Genomic DNA, 23085 nt, shown 5'->3' on the forward strand with positions numbered 1-23085 from the left:
GGGTCTATAGCTAACCTCCAATCATGTCATTTCACCCCATATTGGTATTGTTTGTTAATTAAAACATGCTATAAGTATATGGCATTTTGCAAAGTAGACTATAGAGCAGCCATAGAGGAATATCTTTAAAACAGATAGTTTAAACATGTATTGTATTATTTGCAAACCAAAATTCTTTGTTTTTATGCAAGTTTGCTAGAAATATAAAAGGGTATATAGCAGAGGGTTAGTTCAGAATCTTCAGAAATATAAGCACTTTACCCCCAGGTGGTCCTGTTTTATCGATGCCTAAACTTGTTATTAACCCCATGCCACCTGCCGCGGCGTCCCTTTAAAAAGTTCTAAATGTCAAGGGGGTAAGAAGGATCGGTATTAATGTGACCACTTTGGCTGTCATGGTGGTCGCATGTTGGGCATTAGCCAGCTTGACCTCTGTGCTGGAAGCACACTTTTTTTTTTTTTTGCTACCTCAGTGAATCTTATAAGAGACTTAATCCACCTTATCAGTGTCATCCATGTCCCTTCAACTTTTCACATCATTGTAGCTTTGTTTGCAGATATATAAATCATTTATTATCAATAACAGTGTACAAAAAAATTCATACTAGAGGTCTTTACTTTATCTTTTACCCCAGCACTTCCCCAAATAATCCCCCCACCCTTACCCCCTCAGCTTTACCCCTACTCCTCCCCCCGCCACATCTGTGCACTCTTGGTTAACTTTATTCTCTTCAATCAAATCTGATTTTCAATCCCTCAGTAATACTCCACCGTTTTTTAAATTCCTTCCAACACTGCCAGTTGTTGTTATCTCCAATTATGTCGCCATCCCTCCCATGACTCCCTTCCTCCATAAAGCGAATACCTTCCACTTCATTGACCCACTCCCATATTGATGGGCATTCTACCATCTGCCACTTTTTTGGCATAGTTTTTTTAGCCGCATTAAGCAAGTGTGGCACCAGGGAATCTTTGTACTTTTTGACCTCTCCTCCTATTCCATGATGTAGTACTATCCAGGGATCTGCTTTTACTTCTATCTTTGTTATTTCCTTGATAAACCCCAATATTTTTACCCAGTATCTTTTAATTTCAGGACAGTCCCACCACAAGTGGGCCATGTTGCCCACTCCTTTGCATCCCCTCCAGCATTCTGATGTCTTATCCCTTTGGTATTTACATGCTTTATCTGGGGTAACGTATCAACCCGTCAAGATCTTATAATTCATTTCAGCCACATTGTCAATTGACGAGACATGAGTCAGTTCCAATATTTTCCTTAAAGTGTTGCTATCTATCTGCGTTTCTAATTCTCTTTCCCATTTTATGATGTATGGAGGTACCTCCCTCCTACCCGCCGACAACCCCATTTTATAAATTTTAGATATTATGCCCTTAGTATTATTAGCCAGACACAGCCTTTCCAACTCTGAAAGCTCCTTTGGAAGCACACTCTTAACACAGAACCATCGGCTGCCCAGTGACCATTATGTGTTATGTGGGTGCAACAGGTAAAGTACTCTATAGCTACACTATGTGTAAGGATATACCCTGTTTTTTTTAATTGTTTTAAGCAGTGATTTGTTCTATGTTACATACTCCTTATTGCTGTACTGTAAATGCTGTGTTTCAGCCATGCAGCCTAGTGCCCTCAGGTACTTTTTTTTATCTGTTAACTCTTGCCTATTGGCAGGGCCTCAGGAATAGCTTCTAACCTATTCTGCTATGGAAATGGAAGGAGACAACAGGAAGTGAGATGAAATCTACCCCTAGGAAGGGAAATTCTCTCCTGTAAGAGTTAATATTGGAAAAACGTGTTTCCTCTCCACTGATGCTTTATCACCATTCCTTGTTTCACTAAAAAAACCCAAATTTTCAAAAAACATTTGTCATTGGGACAGAAAGTGAGGTGAAATCTTCTAAAGAGGTGCACAGAAAGCAAAACAAATGTTACAGGGATGATAACCCTTCCCTATGTTTTCCAAAAAGCTTAAAAATACATTTTTTGGCTGGAGCTACACTTTAAAAATGTACGAGTTCAAAATTACAAACAGATTCTACTTAACAACAAACCTACAGTCCCTGTCTTGTTTGCACCACCTGTATACTGCTGTTCAGAGTATATAGGGCCTGGCACCCCACGTTTTTCCTTTTTTTAATTTGGGTGCGAGGTTCCCCCTTAATAACCATATAAGACCCAAAGAGCCTGGTAATGGACTGGGGGGGCTGGGGGGTACCCATGCCGCTTGTCTCACTGATTTTGATCCATATTGCCGGGACTCGACATTACATTAAAGTCGCAAGCAGTTTTAAATGACTTTTATTCCTTCACAAATGTCATTTTGTGCAGGGACTGTTCTAAGCACGGGGAGCACGCGCCACTTTACATGCATACTATAGACACCCCCCAGGTACGATATTTAAAGGAATATTTCACTTTTTTTCACTTTAAACATCATTAAAATCACTGCTCCTGAAAAAACGTCCGTTTTTAAAACTTTTTTTTGCATTGATCCATGTCCCCTGGGGCAGGACCCGGGCCCCCAAACCCTTTTTAGGACAATAACTTGCATATTAGCCTTTAAAATTAGTACTTTTGATTTCAAACGTTCAAGTCCCATAGACTTTAACGGGGTTCTAAAGTTCGCGCAAACTTTCGGTCCGTTCGCAGGTTCTGGTGCGAACCGAACCGGGGGGTGTTTGGCTCATCCCTAGTCCTGGGATTTTTTTCATTTTTTTCTGCAATTAATGATCCTGTGATCTACAATCAACAGCCGGGTGAGTGACAGGCTGGATAATATAGATCCTTGTAGTCTACCCAGCCCGGCCATCGAGCGTGAGCAGACCCTAGCTACAGGCTGGTTCAGCCACAACATGCCCCTTCTGCTCCAGGGGCGGTCGGTGAGCTATATGCTCCGGGGCACACATGACCGGGCTACTGCTGTCCGTGTCACAGTGTGCCATGGCCAACAACCACCCCGTACTGCACGGGTGATGGGTCTGTGCTGGAATGCATCCAGCAATCCCAACAGGAAGGTAAAGTACAGCTCTCCCTGCCTCGGCAGGATAGAGCAGCTGGGCATTCCCTGGGAGGTCGACTAGGGGGTCTTTCACTCTCCCTTTCCTCTCTCCCTATCCCTCATTCCCTCCTCCCCCTGTTGGGGCCGCTGTGTGACTGGGCATGAAGTGCGGTGTATGTACCTAGGCCGGGGGTCCTCCAGGGGGACTCTGAGCTTTGGCAGGGCTGCGCTGGCTGTTAGGGACCATTTTTTGCTTTTCTGCCCCTTTTTTCTGCGCTGTGAGGTGCCTGAGTAAATTTACCTCAGGAGAGGCTATTTTGGCCGCGGCCAATATCCTGTAGTCTTATGCAGTGTATGGCTGTCAGCCATTTTCTAGAAGGTTTGGCGGCAATTTTCTTGGTCATTTGTGTGCCAAGGATGGCCAGGGGCTATTTTCTTGTAGCCTCAGCGTGTTATTACCTCTATTGCTGGGTCTGTGTACCTCAGAACAGCGTGGTTTTCATTCTGAGCACTTTGTGACTGAAACAGGGCAGAGTGGTTGGCGGCAGCACAGCGCAGCACTGGGTCAGGGTGGAGAGTTCTGCGGAGGGGCCCCTCAGTCTGTGAGCAGCTAGGAGGGTGGGATTTGTGTACCTTGCCTTAAGTCCCTAAGTTGTGGCAGGCGAGTGAGGGTCAGCATGGCGTCAGAAGCTGGCGCTTCTTCCCCAGACATCCCTGCTATTGCAACCGGCTCACCTGCAAAAAATGCAGTGCCTATGGATGCTTTGCCGGCGGTCCTGGAGACCTTTGTTGCCAGGGTGGAAGCGGCATGTGAGTGCAAGGGGGGTAAAAAACGCCCCCCTGCACACCCGTCTTCTGGGGAGAACTCTGATTCAGACTTGGGTCCCGCGGTGACTGGCGGCCCCTGTTCTAACGTGTCAGAGGATGCAGACCAGGACCGTTCGGACAGTGAGAATGACTCTGTCCAGATTGGCGCAGGAAAAAGCACTAGTGGGAGCATTTATCTCTGCGTTGCGGGATACCCTGAAGATACAGGATGCAGCAGGAACCTCTACTGAGGTGGTGGTCCCTTTTGGGTCCCGCAAACGGCCCGCACGCCTAAGGGGTTTCTGTATTTAAACTTATTTTGATAAGTTCATCTACAAGGAATGGGAAAGTCCGCAGCGGCCTTTTCAGTACCAAGAAGAATGGCGGTGCGTTACCCCTTTGAGGAGAGCCTCCTGAAAAAATGGACGTCTCCTCCGGTCGTTGACCCCCCAGTATTCAGGTTAAATAAAGTAACCACGATTCCGGTAGAAGGGACTCCTGTTTTCAAGGACCCTGCCAACAGGAAGGCCGAGGCAGTGGCCCGGTCTATGTTTACGGTAGTGGGGTCAGCGTTACGACCTGTGCTGGCCACGGCCTTAGTGTCGCAGGCACTTACTGAATGGGCAAAGTTGTTGCACCGTGAATTGGAGAAGCAAGTCTCCCCCAGTCTGCGTAGAGCTGGCAGACCAGTTGGTGCATGGCCTTAAGTATGTCTGTGATGTGACCCTTGATACGGTCCCCCTGCTCTCTAGAGCATCTGTATCAGCAGTGGTGCTACGGCGCCTCATTTGGCTGAAATGCTGGTCTGCGGACCAGACATCTAAAAAAGCACTGGTAAATTTGCCCTTCCAAGGTGAGAGGCTTTTTGGAGCTTAGCTGGATGACATTATTAAAAAACGGTGGGAAGAGCACATTGCTCCCACAGTCCAGGAAGGGTAAGGAGCCACACCGTAGGCAAGGGCCCTCTTTTTCCGCTCAGAAACGGCTTTTTCGCCCGCCTGGGTCGGCAGGTAAGCGTTCAGTCCAACAAGGCGCCTGCTGAAGGTCAAAAGCATCCCTGGTTTTGCAAGCCAAACAAGTCTGCGAGCAAAAATGTTACTGCATGAAGGTTTGCCCTGCCCAACTCTCGGGTGGGGGGGTCGCCTTCGGCACTTTGCAGCTCGGTGGACCTCTCTACTGTTTGACCAATGGGTCTGCGAACTGATTTCATCGGGATACAAGATAGAGTTTCTGGAGTACCTGGGCTTACTGTTGGACTCCTCAGAAGTGAGAGTTTTTCTCCCTTCAGACAAGCTGCAGACTTTTCAAGCTGCAGTGAGGTTATTGGTGAACCACAGGTGGTCGTCGCTGCGCTTCTGCATGTGAGTTCTGGGCCTCATGGTAGCCACTTTCGAAGCGTTACTGTACGCTCAATTTCACACTCGAGTCCTACAAAAGGAGGTTTTGTCAAAATGGGACAAATCCCCGTTATCCCTGGATTGTCAAATTCGGGAGAGCCAGATAGTCCGGGATTCCCTTCTCTGGTGGCTGAGGTCTCCGAACCTGCAGTCTGGGAGATCGTTCCTTCCTCTCCATTGGACGGTGATCACAACGGACGCCAGCCTGACCGGTTGGGGCAAGTTCTGAGAGTACAGTCGGCTCAAGGTCAGAGCGACACGTGCCTGCCCTGTCGGCCATATACATCCCAGGCATAGAAAACTGGCAGGCGGACTATCAGTCGTCAGATGCTGGACCCAGGGGAATGGTCATTGCATCCGGAGGTATTTCGGCTTCTTTGCCTAAGGTGGGGTACACCAGATGTGGACCTCCTGGCCTTTCGCCTCAATCGGAAGGTGCAGAGGTTTGTATCCAGGACAAGAGACCCCTGAGCGGACGTGTCAGATGCATTGGTGGCTCCATGGGGGCATTATCGGCCGATTTATGCCTTCCCCCCACTCAAACTTCTACCACGTCTGCTGTGCAGAGTGGAGGCCGAGGGGATTCCAGTAATTCTGATTGCCCCAGATTGGCCTCGGCGTCCTTGGTATACCGACCTATTACGACTGGTGGCGGATGTTCCTTGGTGGCTACCGCTGCAAGAGGACCTTCTATCGCAAGGCCTAATACTTCATCCTGCTTTACCGTCGCATGTTTTAACGTAATGGCTGTTGAAAACCAGGTGCTAAGGGACCGAGGTCTGTCAGACTCTGTAATTTTCACTATGCTGAGGGCACGGAAGTCTTCTTCTCTGAAGATTTACTATCGTACGTGAAAGCTTACATCTCCATATGTGAGGAGATGGGGTGGCGTCCGTGCACTTATTCAGTTTCCTGGATCCTGCTGTTTTTGCAGCGAGGAGTGGATCAGAAATTTGCCTTAAGCACCATCAAGGGACAGATATCAGCCTTGGCTGTCTTTTTCCAATGTCCCTTGGCGACTCACTCATTGGTGGGTACTTTTGTGCAGGGGGGTCGACACGTAGTCCCTCCGGTTCGACCTTCAAAAACCGCCGTTTGAAAACATTAGGGAGATTCCCTTGTTGACTCTTTTCTCAGAAAGTAGTCTTCCTAGTGGCTATTACTTCTGCCAGGAGGGTTTCTGAGTTGGCGGCCTTGTCATGCAAGTCTCCCTACCTGGTCATCCACAAGGATAAGGCGGTGCTACGTCTGAAGCCCTCTTTCCTTCCAAAGGTGGTTTCAGCATTCCATCTAAATGAGGCATTGTGTGACAATCCCTTTGTCCTAAGCCGACACACCCAAAAGAGGTTGCCTTACATTCCCTGGACGTGGTCCGGGCTCTACGGGTGTATCTGTCTGCTACGGCTCCTTTCCGGAAGTCAGACTCTGTTTGTTTCAGTGACTGATCCGAAAAATGTCTGGCGGTCTCGTCGTCCACCATTTCTAGGTGGATCAGACAGATCATGGTTCCGGCCTATGCCTTAAAGGGGCGGGTGCCCCCTTTTCCTGTCACGGCTCATTCCACCGAGGCATTTGGATCCTCCTGGGCTTTCCGGCATCAAGCGTCTGTCCCCCAGGTGTGTAAGGCAGCGACTTGGTCGTCCATTCACACTCTCACTAAATTCTACAAGGTTGACGTAAGCGCATCTTCAGATGCTTGTTTTGGCCGCAAGGTTTTGCAGGCGGCTGTGTAAGGTGCAATTATGCTTTCTTAAGTTACAAGTATTGTTGTAAACGCATCTTTTGAGGCATAAGTTGGCCACAGGTTTTGATGGCGGCCGTTTAAGATGGCAACTCCTCTACTGAGGTGTTCCTTTTGTTGTGGGTGAAGTATATTTTGCTGTTTCCACCCCTCGTTTTTTGACACTGCTTGGGGACGTCCCTAAGGTCAAGAATTAAGGAGCTGTGTCTGTCAGTGAATGAAAGAGAAAATGGGATTTTTGTACTCACCTAAAATACTTTTCTCTGAAGTTCATTGACGAACACAGCACCCACCCCTCCTATTTGTACTGCTTTTTGACAAACTGAGCTGCAGGAAGCAAGGTGAGGGGTTATAGCCAGAGGGACCACCCCCTGGGCGGTGCTGGGCAGTCTTGCTGTTTTTACATGTGTTACATGTTCTGCCTAGTTCTATCCTGAAGGGGGCGTGATAACCCCAAGGTCAAGAATTAAGGAGCTGTGTCTATCAATGAACTTCAGAGAAAAGGATTTTACGGCGAGTACAAAAATCCCATTTCTTTATCGTACATCATAGGACACAGAGCCTTAAGTATTTACTTGTGGGTTATAGCTACCTTCAGGTGTTGACACTGGCACACCCAATACAGGAAGTTGACTCCCCTATATAACCCCTCCTCCTTCCAGGAGTACCTCAGTTTTTTCGCCAGTGTCTAAAGATGTTGGCACGAGTGAAGATGTGCTCTGCGGAGCTCCAGGAGGGATCCATGCTGGATTTAAAAAGCCTCCACAACCGGATCCATCCCACCACTGCGGCTCCAGGATAGTACCCGGGCCTCGCATAAAAGAATGAGGTTTTGCCTGTAACGCTCCTCTTTGAGGGCTGGACCAAGACTCTTTTTGGTCTTGCTACATTACCTAAAGCTGTCCTGAGGGTTACTATACAGGGTCCAAAGGAGTGGATCCCCTATTAAAAGGGCCCCAGTCTTTGAAGGTTTAAATACGCTGCCTGCCGTAATGGGTGAAGTTTGGATCTGTCTGTTTACAGCAGTATCCTGCTGCGAGGAAAAGCTAAGAGGAAAGCATAGGAACTGCAAAGTCCACCTATGACTTTTCTTTTAATTATATTGTAAAATGCCTTAACCACTTCAGCCCCGGAAGGATTTACCCCCTTCCTGACCAGAGCACTTTTTACAATTTGGCACTGCGTCGCTTTAACTGCTAATTGCGCGGTCATGCAATGCTGTAACCAAACGAAATTTGCGTCCTTTTCTTCCCACAAATAGAGCTTTCTTTTGATGGTATTTGATCACCTCTGCCGTTTTTATTTTTTGCGCTATACACGGAAAAAGACCGAAAATTTTGAAAAAAAATGATATTTTCTACTTTTTGTTCTAAAAAAAATCCAATAAACTCAATTTTAGTCATACATTTAGGCCAAAATGTATTTGGCCACATGTCTTTGGTAAAAAAAATGTCAATAAGTGTATATTTATTGGTTTGCGCAAAAGTTATAGCGCCTACAAACTAGGGTACATTTTCTGGAATTTACACAGTCTTTAATTTATGACTGCCTATGTCATTTCTTGAGGTGCTAAAATGACAGGGCAGTACAAAACCCCCACAAATGACCCCATTTTGGAAAGTAGACACCCCAAGGAAATTGCTGAGAGGCATGTTGAGCCCATTGAATATTCATTTTTTTTGTCCCAAGTGATTGAATAATGAAAAAAAAAAAAAAAAAAAAAATATTACAAAAAGTTGTCACTAAATGATATATTGCTCACACAGGCCATGGGCATATGTGGAATTGCACCCCAAAATACATTTAGCTGCTTCTCCTGAGTATGGGGATACCACATGTGTGGGACTTTTTGGGAGCCTAGCCGCATACGGGGCCCCGAAAACCAATCACTGCCTTCAGGATTTCTAAGGGCGTACATTTTTGATTTTACTCCTCACTACCTATCACAGTTTTGAAGGCCATAAAATGCCCAGATGGCACAAACCCCCCCCAAATGACCCCATTTTGGAAAGTAGACACCCCAAGCTATTTGCTGAGAGGCATGTTGAGTCCATGGAATATTTTATATTTTGACACAAGTTGCGGGAAAGTGACAATTTATTTATTTATTTTTTTTTTTTTTGCACAAAGTTGTCACTAAATGATATATTGCTCACACAGGTCATGGGCATATGTGGAATTGCACCCCAAAATACATTCTGCTGCTTCTCTTGAGTACGGGGATACCACATGTGTGGGACTTTTTAGGAGCCTAGCCGCGTACGGGACCCCGAAAACCAATCACCGCCTTCAGGATTTCTAAGGGTGTACATTTTTGATTTCACTCTTCACTGCCTATCACAGTTTCGGAGGCCATGGAATGCCCAGGTGGCACAAACCCCCCCCAAATGACCCCATTTTGGAAAGTAGACACCCCAAGCTATTTGCTGAGAGGCATGGTGAGTATTTTGCAGCTCTCATTTGTTTTTGAAAATGAAGAAAGACAAAAAAAAAAATTTTTTTTTTCTTTTTTTAATTTTCAAAACTTTGTGACAAAAAGTGAGGTCTGCAAAATACTCACTATACCTCTCAGCAAATAGCTTGGGGTGTCTACTTTCCAAAATGGGGTCATTTGGGGGGGGTTTGTGCCACCTGGGCATTCCATGGCCTCCGAGACTGTGATAGGCAGTGAAGAGTGAAATCAAAAATTTACGCCCTTAGAAAGCCTGAAGGCGGTGCTTGGTTTTCGGGGTCCCATACGTGGCTAGGCTCCCAAAAAGTCTCACACATGTGGTATCCCCGTACTCAGGAGAAGCAACAGAATGTATTTTGGGGTGTAATTTCACATATTCCCATTGCATGTTTGAGCAATATATCATTTAGTGACAACTTTGTGCAAAAAAAAAAAAAAAAAATAATAATTTGTCTCTTTCCCGCAACTTGTGTCACAATATAAAATATTCCATGGACTCGACATGCCTCTCAGCAAATAGCTTGGGGTGTCTACTTTCCAAAATGGGGTCATTTGGGGGGGGTTTGAACTGTCCTGGCATTTTATGCACAACATTTAGAAGCTTATGTCACACATCATCCACTCTTCTAACCACTTGAAGACAAAGCCCTTTCTGACACTTTTTGATTACATGAAAAAATTATTTTTTTTTGCAAGAAAATTACTTTGAACCCCCACACATTATATATTTTTTTAAAGCAAATGCCCTACAGATTAAAATGGTGGGTGTTTAATTTTTTTTTTTCACACAGTATTTGCGCAGCGATTTTTCAAACGCATTTTTTGGGGAAAAAACACACTTTTTTACATTTTAATGCACTAAAACACACTATATTGCCCAAATGTTTGATGAAATAAAAAAGATGATCTTAGGCCGAGTACATGGATACCAAACATGACATGCTTTACAACTGCGCACAAACGTGCAGTGACAACAAAATAAATACATTTTTAAAAGCCTTTACAGGTTACCACTTTAGATTTACAGAGGAGGTCTACTGCTAAAATTACTGCCCTCGATCTGACCGTCGCGGTGATACCTCACATGCATGGTGCAATTGCTGTTTACATTTGATGCCAGACCGACGCTTGCGTTCGCCTTAGCGCGAGAGCAGGGGGGACAGGGGTGCTTTTTTTTTTTTTTTTTTTTTTTTTCTTTATTATTTTTTTGCTTTTTTATCTTATTTTAAAACTGTTCCTTTCATTTTTTTTTTTTTTTTAATCATTTTTATTGTTATCTCAGGGAATGTAAATATCCCCTATGATAGCAATAGGTAGTGACAGGTACTCTTTTTTGAAAAAATTGGGGTCTATTAGACCCTAGATTTCTCCTCTGCCCTCAAAGCATCTGACCACACCAAGATAGGTATGATAAAATGCTTTCCCAATTTCCCAATGGCGCTATTTACATCCGGCGAAATCTAAGTCATAAAATGCTCGTAGCTTCCGGTTTCTTAGGCCATAGAGATGTTTGGAGCCACTCTGGTCTCTGATCAGCTCTATGGTCAGCTGGCTGAATCACCGGCTGCATTCTCAGGTTCCCTGTTGAGACAGGAGAGCCAGAGAAAAACACGGAAGACGGTGGGGGGGGGGGGGGCATTCTCTCCCACTGCTTGTAAAAGCAGTCTAGAGGCTAATTAGCCGCTAGGATTGCTTCTACATGAAAGCCGACCGCTGGCTGAAAAGAATGATACCAAGATGATACCTAAACCTGCAAGCATCATTCTGGTATAACCACTCAAAGTCGTGAATGCTGTACCTGAAGACAAAAAAATGGTTAACAATAAAGCACAGTAAACGGTAAAGTATAAATAATTACATACCTGAAAAACAAACATGATAAAACATAATAACAATAAAACATTGCAGAATAGAATACAGTAAAAAAGAGCAGAACAATAGAGCGAGAACAATAAAACGACAACTATTATTTTTTATTTTATATTTTTGTTTGTGTTTTTTTTTTTTTTTTTTTTTACACTTTTTTTGTAACTAACTTTTATAACTGTAACCGGTTCCAGGTTCGGGTCTCTCAAAATGCGATGGCATCTTGGGAGACCCTGTGAAAGTGTGCCTAGTCTGTGGAATGCTGTACCCTACGCTAATACTCAACTAGTGTATGGTAGCGTTCAAAACATTCACCAATGCAAAGACCAGGATTGTCAGGACAGGAGGGACAATAATAGCGGGTGTCACGCCTATATCCGCGCTTGCTGCAGACACAACATCTTTTTTGGGGGGGTTCGTTGGGTAGGGGTACTCGGGAGGACATAAAAATGCCTCTCATGCAGCCGACTGCATTTGGTTGGGGATGTGAATGGGGGAAGTACGGGCGCTGCAGAAGTGGTGGGTTCCCAATTAGGATTGGCGAATGCACCAGGAAGGGCACTATGGGCATGACGGGCCTGTGTTTGTCTTCTTGGTGGCAGCGGGACACTACTTGTGCTTGCCACCTCACCAGCTTGAACTGCACTTATGGGACTCGCCACGTCACCAAGTGTTACTGCAGTGCTGGTTTGACTACGACCGGGGTGTACTAGGCCGCTGGCGCTTGCCAGTTCACCAAAACGCTACCAAAAAAACTGTTAACGATCGCAGGGATCAGGCCTGACTCTGCGAACGCTGTGATCGATCGATACTGCACTTGGGTGGGCTGGGCTGGGCCGGGCGGAGGGGTAAAACGCAGTTGCTAGCAGGTATCTGGGTTGATCCCGCTAACACTGCGTTTTTGGGAACCCTAAACTGCTGGGGACGCTAGTATAGATCTGATCGGATCAGATATTGATGCGTTCAGATACTATACCACTAAGGGAGGTGTACGGTGCGTGCGTGGGTGTTAGCGGTACTGGCACTAACCTGACGCTGCCTGGGGCTGGTGCTTGCCATTTCACCAAAATGCTACCAAAAAAACTGTTAGCGATCGCAGGGATCAGGCCTGACTCTGCGAACGCTGCAGTTATGCGTTTAGTGTTTTGTAAGTGACAGTGATCGATCGATACTGCACTTGGGTGGGCTGGGCCGAGCTGGGCGGAGGGGCAAAACGCAGGTGCTAGCAGGTATCTGGGCTGATCCCGCTAACACTGTGTTTTTGGGAACCCTAAACTGCTGGGGACGCTAGTATAGATCTGATCGGATCAGATATTGATCTGTACAGATACTATACCACTAAGGGAGGCGTATGCTGCGTGCGTGGGTGTTAGCGGTACTGGCGCTTATCTGACGCTGCCTGGGGCGACGCATATCACCGCCGGGCGATCAGGGGGCTAAATCTTTATTCGGTAATAAACGGCGGGTGCCCTGACATTATAAAAAATAAACAAACTAACCAGCGTCACCCGTAACGGTTATACAGTGATCAGTGGTGAAAGGGTTAACTAGGGGGCAATCAAGGGGTTAAAACATTTATTAGATAGTATATGGGGGTCCCTGTCGCTATAAAACGCTGACGGCGAACCTAAATATTTACCTCACTAACTAGCATCACCAGCGACACTAATACAGCGATCAGAAAAATGATCGCTTAGCGACACTGGTGACAGGGGGTGATCAAGGGGTTAAAACTTTATTAGGGGGGGTTAGGGGGGTACCCTAGACCTACAGGGGGCCTAACACTCACTGCCCTGACACTGTAACTGTCACAAACTGACACCAATACAGTAATCAGAAAAAAAAAAAAAAAAAAACCTGCTTGGTGTCAGTTTGTGACAGGGGGGGGGGGTGATTGGGGGGGGATCGGGGGGCGATCGGGGGGGGGATCGGGGTGTTTAGTGTGCCTGGCATGTTCTACTGTGTGTGTGTGTTGGTGCACTTACATTGCAGTCTTCTCTCCTCGGCCCGGAACGGAAAATACCGAGCCGAGGAGAGATGACATCATTTCCTCTGCCTCTGTGTACAATACAGAGGCAGGGAAATGATCCCATTGGCTGAGAGCGATCGCGAGGGGGGGGCCACGAATGGATGGCCTCCCCCTCACCTCCGATCGCCGGGGAAGATTTGCCGACCGCCGCAGGCACCGGGGGGGGTCCGATCGGACCCCCCACCCGCGGGCAGGCAAGGACGTACATACACGTCCTTTTGCCTGCCCGTGCCGCTCTGTCGACGTATATAGTCGTGCGGCGGTCGGCAAGTGGTTAAAAACCTCCTCTAGAGGGAGTAATAGTGTATAGACCCTGTTTAAATCTGTGCTAATACAGCGTGTGTCTCAGCAGCTGGAGGGGGGGAGGGGTCTCCTCCCCCCCTAAATGGGGAAACTGAGTGGATAGGGATACATGTTATGTTTAAACAAACCTAAATCTGAAAAGCTGATAAAAAGGCTGTGTAAATCCCCTTCCCCCTCCCCTCTGAGGTGACTCTTGCTAAAGCACAGGAAAGGGTGTGGCACATAGACAATCAGGCTCACACCTGAAAAAGCTTAAAGCTGATACTTTGGGAAACAGACAGTGTCTATCAGAGCAGCTGAAGCAAGGCTGCCACAGGACACAGAAGCGCTGGTGCACGTGAGGGGTTTACACAGGCATTTGCAATACAGGAAAAAACGTATTGTTTAGCATTAGATCATTCTATGCTAACACTGTTTTTCCTACTATTGTTCAAGTAAATAGAACAGTTCTTAGAGTACCTTTTGCTTTTTATGCTTTGCACTATGGCTTCAAGGCTTACTACTAAGGCAGCAAAACCACTCCCAGGTGCTGGGAACTCCAGACATGCCTCCACATTGTCATCCTCTCTGAAGATACCTGACATGGCAAACCAGTGTGAGTCATTAGAAGCAATTAGTGGTGCAACTGCTTCTCACACTTAAGCCCCTGTATACGTGACTGAAGATGCATTTTCCTCTGCCCTGCAGGGCTTAGAAGGAAGATTAGCGGCTTTAATCGCATCCTCCATTAAAGGGGATAAGAAGCAGGCTAGATCCCTCTCTCCCACTCCAAACCCCTTACCAGGGGAACAGTGGGGACAGGATGAGGTATTACCCTCAAACGATCGGGAAAAACAAACCGATTACTCCTCTGCGAAGGAAACAGTTGAAGTTTCAGCTTCACAATCTGAGGTACAAATCCTTACGGACATGGTTAGCTCCACTTTCATGCTACCCCTAACAGAGTCAGCTGAAAGTCTGGTTTCTTTTTGGGTTCCTTGAAACCTTCACAACCAGTGCATGCGTTTCCAGTCCACACATTACTAGAGAAGCTTATTTATACCGAATGGGATCATCCGGATAAGCATTTTCTCCCTCCAAAGAGATTCTCAGTTCTCTATCCTATGGAGGAAAAATTCACCAAAAAATGCAAAGTTCCAGCAGTAGATGCTGCGATCTCCAGTGTGAATAAAAGTTTAACTTGTCCAGTGGACAACGCACAAATGCTATGGGATCCAACAGATAAAAAGTTGGAATTCCTGTTAAAATCCTCTTTTTCTTTAGCAGATACTGTTGCTCAGCCTGCAATTGCAGCTATAGGCATCTGTCAGTCCTTAAAAGACCAGTTCACAGAGGCCCTTAACAAGCTCCCTGCACAACAGGCCAGTGAGTTGGCCCATTTACCAAAAGCATTATGTTTTGCCATAGATGCTATAAAGGATTCTATACACCAGGCGTCTCGCCTTGCACTTGTGCTAGTACACATGCGTAGGACCCTTTGGCTAAAGGGTTGGTCTGCCGAAGCACCCTGCAAAAACCTACTATCTACTTTCCCATTTCATGGGGAGCGACTATTTAGCGAAGATTTGGATAAATACATCCAGACAATTTCCAGTGGAAAAAGTACTCTTTTGCTAGTCAAAAGAAAGTATAAATGTCCTTCATTTAAACGGACTCTCTCTCCTGCGACAAGCGCATCGGCCTCTAGGCAGTGGCGACGGCTTCCACCGTCAGATTCCAGAGTAAAATTGCAGGGTCAGGCCCAGGCTCAAAGGAAGACCTGGAGCCGCAAGACTACAAAGCAGAATACTAAGACCTCTTCATGAAGAGGCGCGCCCCCCGTCACCAAGGTGGGGGGAAGACAGATGGGCTCTCTCCACAGTGACTCTAGGATACAAACTAGAGTTTCGGGAGTTTCCACCATCTCACTTTCTGAGATCAAACGTTCCCAAGGATCCAGGGAAAAGACAATCCCTGTTTCAAGTATTAGACTGATTATTGACTCAAGGGGTAATCATACAGATCCCCACAGAGGAACAAGGTTTAGGTTTCTATTCCAACCTGTTTACGGTACCAAAACGGAATGGTGATGTCAAGCCCATTCTGGATCTAAAAAATCTAAAATCGGTTCCTAAAAATTCGCTCATTTCGAATGGAGTCGATCAGGTCAGTGGTCTCCATCCTACAAGGCGGAGAACTTCTGGCGTCCATCGACATCAGGGACGCATATCTGCATGTCCCTATATTTCCCGCTCACCAAAGGTTTCTGCGATTCGAAGTGGAACAATGGCACTTTCAGTTCGCGGCTTTACCCTTTGGGCTAGTCACAGCACCATGGGTATTCACAAAAATACTGGCCCCACCTCTAGCCAGGTTGAGGGCACAGGGCATAACAGTGTTGGCGTACCTAGACGATCTATTTTTAATAGACAAGTCAGTGACTCACTTAAGGCAAAGCGTACACATTACAACCAGTTACCTGGAAAGTCTCGGTTGGATCCTCAACCTAGAGAAGTCTTCCTTAAAACCAGTAAGAAGGCTGGATTACCTGATCATAGATACAGCCCAGAAAAGGGTGTTCTTGCCTCCAGCAAAGATCAGCTCCATACAAGAGCTGGTACAGATGGTCAAGTCAAAAGCAAATCCTTCAATTCGCCTTTGCATGAGGTTGTTAGGAAAGATGGTAGCTTCATTTGAAGCAGTCCCCTATGCCCAGTTCCATTCAAGACTGGTGCAAAACAGAATCCTCTCTGCTTGGAACAAGACGATCCAAGCTTTGGACTTGCCAGTGCGGCTGTCCCCAAGAGTGTCTCAAAGCCTCATTTGGTGGTTACGAAGCCAGAATTTGCTGAAGGGGAAATCCTTCAGACCAATAATCTGGAATGTAGTAACGACAGATTCCAGCCTCTCAGGCTGAGGAGCAGTACTAGAAGAGACGACTGCCCAGGGACAGTGGTCAAAACTCGAAAGAGCCCTGCCCATCAACATCCTAGAGATTCGGGCAGTGTATCTGGCTCTGAAAACCTGGACCTCCAGGTTAAAGAATTGTCCAGTCCGGATTCAATCCGACAATGCCACGGCTGTGGCCTATATCAATCACCAAGGGGGCACCAAGAGTCTCTCAGCTCAGAGAGAGGTGGACCATATCCTAACTTGGGCAGAAAGGAATGTCCCATCCCTATCGGCAGTTTTCATTCCAGGAGTAGAAAATTGGCAGGCGGACTATCTAAGTCGCCAGCAGTTATTCCCAGGGGAATGGTCTCTTCACCCCGAAGTGTTTCGGGCTGTTTGCCAAAGATGGGGGACTACGGACATAGATCTTCTAGCGTCCAGATTCAACATGAAGTTAGTCAACTTTGTGTCCAGAACAAGGGATCCACTCGCATACGGAACAGATGCGCTGGTAACTCCGTGGGATCAGTTTTCACTGATCTACGCTTTTCCCCCGATTCAGTAGCTGCCTCGACTTCTTTGCAGGATTAAGCTGGAAAGAAAGCCAGTAATTCTGGTAGCACCAGCATGGCCCAGAAGGTCATGGTACGCAGAGATTGTAAAGATGGCAGTGGAGGGTCCCTGGCCTCTCCCACTAAGGCCAGACCTGCTATCGCAGGGGGCCATATTCCATCCTACTTTATGAATGCTAAATTTAACGGCTTGGCAATTGAAACCCACATTCTGAAGAAGCGTGGGCTTTCCAGGTCAGTTATCTCAACTTTAATCAATGCAAGGAAATCAGTTTCCAGAGCTGTATATTATAGAGTTTGGAAAGCTTACGTTTCCTGGTGTGAATCCAAGGGTTGGCACCCTCAGAGATATATTATAGGCAGAATTCTTGCCTTCCTACAATTGAGATGAAGTTGGCCCTAAGTACTATTAAGGGCCAAGTCTCAGCCTTATCGGTTTTATTTCAAAGACCGCTTGCTACACATTCTTTAGTCCTGGGTTTTATGCAAGGGGTGATGCAGATTAATCTGCCAGTTAAATCACCTTTAACCCCTTGGGACTTGAATTTAGTTTTGTCAGTGTTACAAAAACCGCCGTTTGAACCATTACAGCATGTTCCCTTAGTCCTTCTGACGAGGAAGCTGATATTTTTGGTTGCTATATCCTCAGCAAGGAGGGTTTCAGAATTGGCTGCTCTTTCTTGTAAAGAGCCATATTTGATTATTCTTGAGGACAGAGTGGTGTTACGCCCTCGTCCAGGCTTTTTGCCAAAAGTGGTTTCAGGCTTTCATCTGAATGAAGATATTTTCCTGCCATCGTTTTTCCCAAAACCAGGGAAGAAAAGTCACTACATTGTCTTGATGTAGTGAGAGCAGTGAAAATCTATTTAAAGAAAACTGCTCGGATTCGTAAGACTGATGTCTTATTTATTCTGCCAGAGGGTCCTAAAAAAGGACAGGCAGCGTCGAAATCCACTGTTGCTAAGTGGATTCGGCAAGTTATAATTCAAACTTTTGATTTAAGGGGTAAGATTCCCCTTATTCAAGTTAAGGCGCACTCTACCAGAGCAGTTAGTGCTTCTTGGGCAGTGCGTCACCAGGCCTCCTTTGCTCAGGTCTGCAAGGCCGCAACTTGGTCTTCGGTCCATACAGTCACAAGATTTTACCAAGTGGATGTAATAAGGAATAAGGATATCACCTTCGGGCGCAGTGTGCTGCAGGCAGCAGTAGAAGTCCTCAAGGTCTGGGGGTGCCCTACGGGTTGTGTCTCCCTCCCCTCAAGTAGCATTGCTATGGGACATCCCACTAAGTAAATACTTAAGGCTCTGTGTCCTATGATGTACGATAAAAAAAATAGGATTTTTAAAACAGCTTACCTGTAAAATCCTTTTCTTGGAGTACATCATAGGACACAGAGGTCCCACCCCTCTTTTTATGGGGTGTAAGTATATTGCTTGGCTACAAAAACTGAGGTACTCCTGGAAGGAGGAGGGGTTATGTAGGGGAGTCAACTTCCTGTATTGGGTGTGCCAGTGTCAACACCTGAAGGTAGCTATAACCCACTAAGTAAATACTTAAGGCTCTGTGTCCTATGATGTACTCCAAGAAAAGGATTTTACAGGTAAGCGGTTTTAAAAATCCTATTTTTTCCTCAGCCATGATAAGTTATACAAAAAAAAAGTTTAGCGACTTTAGTCGCATCCCAGTGTGGGTCAAAATGCGACAGGTTCTCTTCCATTACCCAGGACCCTCAAACTGAGGAACTAGGGGCAGGAGAAGATGAATTCCCTCAGGGGACCGTGGTGAGGCTGACTCCTCTTCTGAGGTGTCAAATGCGGGAGAATCAGCTTTTTCAATCTTAAGATTGATAGTGCAATTTCTTGGTGAATGGTCCGCTCCACATTTATGTACCCTTATGAGTGTTTGGGTTCACTAAAGCCTCCCTCAAGCTGTGCATGCCTTTTCCTGTCCATTCATTGTTGGAAAAGCTTTTTTGTATCTGAGAGAATCAAACCGATAAGCGTTATTTTCCCTCCTAAAAAGTTTTCACACTTTATCCTATGGTGGAGAAAATTCACTAAGTAGGGTATACCAGCAATTAACAATGCTATATCCTTACTGACTTTACAGACCAGAACCAGGGAGTACAAGACAGTTCTCACGGATCGTACCACAAAATTTAACCTTGCGCAACGTAGACGCTAGGGTTGTCCCGATACCGATACTAGTATCGGTATCGGCACCAATACCGAGCATTTGCCCAAGTACTTGTACTCGGGCAAATGCTCCCGATGCTTCCCCCGATACCTAGAAGACAGCTGTGATCGGCGCATGGGGGAGTTACAAGCTTCTCCCCCAGCGGCTTTCAGCGGCTTTAGTGACATACAGCAGTGATCGGTCACCACTGACTGTCACTGCATCCTCCTCCATGCCCCCTCCTTTCCTCTGTCCCCCTCCGTTCCGCCGTTCCTCTCTCCTTCTCTGTGACTCTCCGCTGTCCCCCTCCGTTCCGCTCTCCTTCTCTGTCCCCCTCCGCTGTCCCCTCCATTCTGCTGTGCCTCTCCGCTGTCCCCCTCCGTTCCGCCGTTCCCCTCTCCTTCTCTGTGCCTCTCCGCTGTCCCCCTCCGTTCCTCTCTCCTTCTCTGTGCCTCTCCGCTGTCCCCCTCCATTCCGCCGTTCCCCTCTCCTTCTCTGTCCCCCTCCGCTGTCCCCTCCGTTCTGCTGTCCCCCTCTCCTTCTCTGTCCCCTCCGTTGTGCTGTCTCTCTCCGCTGTGTGAATGGACAGAGTCAGCTGACTCTGTCCATTCACATAACTGAAACATTGTAATCTCCTGTGATTATGATGTGTCAGTTTATGAATGGAGAGGAGCCGCTGTCTTCTCTCCATTCATTTTCAGTGCAGCTGAGGCTGCAGAGAAAGGGACTGGGGAATCTCTATCCTCTGTCTCTTCCTCTGTCTCAAGGGGGAGATATCAGAGGTCTGTTAAGACCCCTGATATCACGCCAAAGCCCCCCAACAGGGCTGATTAAAAAAATACCACAAAAAAAAAAAAAAACACACATTGCAATAAAGAATAAAAAAAAAATTATTGTAAATAAAAAAAAAAAAAAAACACACACACATACACCGTTCACCCCCCCCCCACCCCCCCCCCCAAAATCGGTACTTGTACTCGGTCCTAAAAAAGTGGTATCGGGACAACCCTAGTAGACGCATATTTAAATTCGGCGACAAGAATGGCAGGCTCCTGGCATACTTGGCGTGACCGGACTATGTTCCGGTTTATATTAAGTCAGTATATGACAACTCTAAAATTGAAATTTGTGGCTCAACTGATATCCTGGACATCTTTACTCAATTCTATAAAAAATTATATAGCTCTTGTACTCCTCTGGGGATGGAGAAATTGGTGACTTACATGGCAGGCATTGATTTACCTAAGTTGACGGAGGAGAACAGTATTGCTCTAGAAACTGGTATTACGGTGGAGGAGGTAGAGGAGGCAATTGCCTCCTTTCCGCCTAGAAAGTCTCCTGGATTAGATGGCCTCCCATCAGAATGGTATAATACTTTTCGGTATGGTATGGCCCCACGCCTACTTAAAGTCTTTAATGCAGCTAGATTGGACGGTAGATTACCTCCTTCGATGAGGGAAGCCTTGGTTGTACTGATACCTAAGGGGGGGAAAGACCCTCGAGAGAGTGACTCCTATCATCCGATTTCACTGATGAATGTTGACACAAAAATCCTTACAAAAATACTAGCAGGTAGATTACAATTAGTTATCCAAAAATTGGTAGACGCGGATCAAACAGGTTTTATTCAGGGTCGATGCGCACAGCTGAATATTAGGAGACTCTTTGTAAATCTCCAGACAGCTCATGACAACTCAGAGACTCAAATAGTGGCCTCCCTAGATACAAAAAAGGCCTTTGACTCCGTGGAGTGGACTAATTTGTTCCACCTCCTGGAGTCATATGGTTTTGGTCCTGTCTTTATCTCTTGGGTAAGGCTATTGTATACAGATCCGCTGGTAAGACTGAGGGTTAATGGCATAATCTCGGACTCCTTTCCTATTTTTAGAGGCACCAGGCAGGGGTGCCCATTATCACCCCTTCTGTTTGCCTTGGCAATAGAGCCGCTAGGAGTCAAACTAAGAGCTACTCCACATCTGGCGGGACTGCGACTGGGGGAGTCTGAGGAGCGAGTTTCGCTCTATGCGGACGACGTGTTGCTATATTTACAGGATCCCGCACCTTCACTTTCAGAAGCCTTCCGATTGGTTCAGGAGTTCGGTGATTATTCCGGATTAGAATAAGTCTTCCCTCTTCCCTATTGATGAAGGTGTGGCGGTCCTGTTGGATTGCCCCATCCCATTGTCCACTTCTTTTAGGTACTTGGGGATTGAGGTTCAGCTTCCCATCTCTAAGTTTTTGGAGATAAACCTGATGCCGGTTGTACAAAATTTTCGGGAGAAGGTATGGAAGTGGCAGAATTTACCGATCACCTTGATGGGACGGATAAATCTATTTCAAATGATTTTTCTTCCTAAGTTCCTGTACATTCTCTCGAATTCTCCATTTTGTGTGACATTGCGGGTCTTTAAGAGTATAGACTCCATTATTGTGGGTTTTCTGTGGGGTTCCAAGGTGCCCAGGGTTTCTCTGACAGTTTTAAAGCTACCATTTACAATGGGTGGGATGGCCCTTCCTGACCTGCGGTCTTACTTTATGGCTTCACAGCTGTCCTTTCTGCACTGGCGACTCTTTCCACTAACGCCTAATGCTACTACCCTGTTGGAGGCTGCAGTTGCCACCTCGCAGGAGATGCTTCAAAATATGTTGTATAGGAAGGGGATCCCAGGAAGAGAGGTTGGATCTGTTATGGCGCTACCAGGGAAAGTGTTTCATATATGCTCTAAGCGGAGGAAAGATGATCCCTTGTGGCTATCTCCAAATAATCCCCTGTGGTGTAATAAGACCCTTGCAGAGTTTTTAAAATTACCAGACGGGTATAGCTCATGGGCTAGACATGGCATAAAATACTTACATCACATTTATCAGGATAACCATCTCTGTACATTTGCACACCTAAGAGAAAAATTTGGAGTGCCCAGGAATTGGTTCTACCGCTATGTGCAGCTGCGGCATGCAGCGATCGCGCAGTTTGGGGAGGGTGAAATTATGGTGCAGAACACCGATTTGGAGAAGGTTCCGATTGATCCGGATCCAGCTAAGCGAATCTCTAAATACTATGGGGCAGTGGGTCCGGGGGTAATGACTACAACTTCTAGGCCCACGGAGCATTGGGTCGCGATTGTCCCGGAGCTGACGGAAGAACTGTGGCAGGAGGTGTTGGACACATATTTGGTGTCTGTTGTCTCCTCTACAGATAAAATTATCCAGTTCCGTTTCCTCCACCAGCAGTATTATACACCTACTAGACTGTACCGAATGCAGAGAAGGGAATTGGCTGTTTGCCATAAATGTAAAGGGGCAGAGGGTACTTTTTTACATATGGTCTGGGAATGCGAAAAAGTGAGACCACTATGGTCACATGTGACTGAATTCATTTCAGAGCAGTTTGACCTACCTAATATTTGTTCCCCCCTACGATGTCTCCTTGGGGTATTTGGACAAGAAGAAATGAATGCATATACAAAACTATTCCTTAGGATTCTATTCTTTGGTGTGAGGAACCTTATTGCCAGACGATGGATACATGATGAACTGCTGACGCTGGGGATGTGGATAAAAATAATAAATGCTGATGTCTTGATGTATAAAATGACCTATGAAGCTAGAGGGGCCCCTAAGGAGTTTCGAAAGGTGTGGTTTCGATGGGGGGACTCTGATAATACCCTGGAGGGTGAGGGGTAATAGACCTTTTGACTACTGGAGGGCATTTTTTTTCTCAAAAAAAAAAGGAGGATGATAGAGGGCCGATAGTGTGTTTTCTTTTTTGATGTAGATGAAACAGTTTTTTTTTCTATCCTTCCGAAATGTACTACCAAAAACAGACTTCAATTGGGGAGGGTGGGAAGGGAG

This window comes from Aquarana catesbeiana, linkage group LG07 (genome assembly GCF_042186555.1).
Source record: "Aquarana catesbeiana isolate 2022-GZ linkage group LG07, ASM4218655v1, whole genome shotgun sequence".
In the NCBI taxonomy this organism is placed as follows: domain Eukaryota; kingdom Metazoa; phylum Chordata; class Amphibia; order Anura; family Ranidae; genus Aquarana; species Aquarana catesbeiana.